This window comes from Tupaia chinensis, unplaced genomic scaffold (assembly GCF_000334495.1).
Source record: "Tupaia chinensis unplaced genomic scaffold, TupChi_1.0 Scaffold000090_1, whole genome shotgun sequence".
Taxonomy (NCBI): Eukaryota; Metazoa; Chordata; class Mammalia; order Scandentia; family Tupaiidae; genus Tupaia; species Tupaia belangeri.
In genome coordinates this window covers 510,929-512,940 of record NW_006159552.1, presented here as the reverse complement: position 1 = coordinate 512,940, position 2,012 = coordinate 510,929, and the positions used below count along the sequence as shown (strand labels likewise).

Here is a 2,012-nt window from a genome sequence, read left to right as displayed (position 1 = left end):
CCTGCTAACCCCGATATCCAGATTCCCTTCCCCAGGCTGAAGAGGTGCCGCTCAGACTCAAACCTGCCCTCTTCAGCACAGTCAGGGTGGTGCGGTGGGGAGGCAGGACCATGGAGGCTGGGTTTATCAGGGGGGCATGTGGTCGCAGTCAGCCCGTTCACTCTCAGAATTCCACCTTTCTTTTCTATAAAATAGAAAACAGGATGGTGTCCACCCTCCTCGTCTGAGGGCATTTACTTGTCTCTAAGTTCCTAGGGACTCAGTGATGAAGGCTCACGCGTTAGTCAAACCCTCCTGAACTTTACAGTCTAGATGAAAGAAAGACTGACCAACGTTCCTTCAGTGGCAAAAGGAAGAACAGTCGCAACTGGGGCTTACAGCACGGCGCCAACTTAGCCTGTGCAATCGGAGTAGCTCAGGGGGATGACACCGAGAGAATTCAATCCCACCCCCCAACCCCCTCATCCCCCCTACCAGCTGAAGAGGAATCACTGCTAGCTTAGCCAGGCCAGGAGGGTGCTGGGGACTGTGGATCTTTGAGCAGACTGGATGGATCCCTGATCTCACACCGCTTACAAGACAGTGGATAAGAAAGGTCATGGTAGGTTATACAGATAACGAATGAATTGCTGTCATGATCACATTAGGAAAGAACCAAGGAATGTACATTAAAGCGCTTCATGAACTTTCACATTCCATAAAAATGTCTCTTCCTCTCTGCTAAGATTATTGAAAGCGGTAATGGGAGAGCAGAGTTGGAAGCTGCCTCCTCTGTGGTCTTCTGCCCCCTCTGACCGTGCACCCACCTGGGAAGCTAGTAAGAAATCTGCTGTGAACATTCAGGGCAGATGGTAAATCTTTGGAGTCATTTGTGGCATTAATTTTTGTTCTCCAAACTGTTTTTACTTAGTGTGTCAGATTAAAATGTTACCAGTGTGTTGGGACTGGCAGATGGCCTCATGGTTAAAGGCAATGGACTCCCATGTGGCCGATTATGGTTCAAGTCCTGGACCTGGCAGCTTGCTTTCTCACTTTTCTTCTCTCTCTCCCCCGCCTTCTCTCTGGTCGAATTAAAAATAAATAAAATAAAATAAAATAAAAAATAATTATTTTAAAAAATGTTACCAGTGTTCCTTTTCCCTGAATGTTTTGATCTAACACCAGCGTGCAGGCATAATTCCAGCAGCTAATTTTATTTATCAGGAAGAGAGAATGGAAGGCTGGTCCCCGTGCACCCTGCTATGCGGGGAAGAAGAGGAGTGAGGGGAGGCTATGATATTTGATGTGGCAACATGGAATAAACATGACCCATGAGCATTTTTTCCAAGTAGCCTCCTCCATTCAAGAGAGAAGACCTTCACCAAGAAAGCCAGGTACTAGCGCTGTACTGAACTGAGAGAAAAAACCCTCGGGCCATTCCAGGAAATGATGGAAGAAAGTAGAAGTTTCATTAAGTTTACTGTAAAAAATATTAAATTTCAAAGCCAAACAGCAGTCTCCTAAGGCCTCAGAAGAACCTTAGCTCAGACTGTTTTGTAAACATGACCTAATCTTTATTAAAGACAGCATTGGTGGGGATTTGGCAGTGACGAAGCGGGGCAAAGAACACAGCTGCTCTGCGAAGGCCATGCAGAGACCTGTGACGGGCACTGTCCCCAGCTGCAGAGAAAGCCCACGTATGTACCCACACGTTTTCAGCCAATCTTCAAGGCGTGGCCTTGTTCTCTACACAAAATGCCCTTTCCCTAGAAAGGGGGAGATCTGAGATTAGGGTACCTTATTTGTGCCAAGGCAATCGCTCTGAAGTTTGTGTCAACAGACAGGGCCTCTGGCTAGGTAAGACAGGAGGGAAACTGATTTGTGGGGGGGGATCTCTTCAGGCTGCAACACCAGAGTGGACACCACCCAAGTGGTGGTATTCCAGTAGATGCTGCTAAAATCGAACCACCGAATACTGTTTTGTGTTTTTTTTTTTTTTTTTTTTTTGGAGGTTTTTGCTCTTGGGGGGGTGC

General features: G+C 46.9%; 1 protein-coding gene across 3 annotated transcripts in view; it reads right to left on the bottom strand.

Moving 5' to 3' along the window:
* Positions 1-2,012, bottom strand: part of GMDS (GDP-mannose 4,6-dehydratase) — an 806,940-nt gene that overhangs the window by 393,435 nt on the left and 411,493 nt on the right. The gene's annotated exons all lie outside the window — the stretch shown is intronic.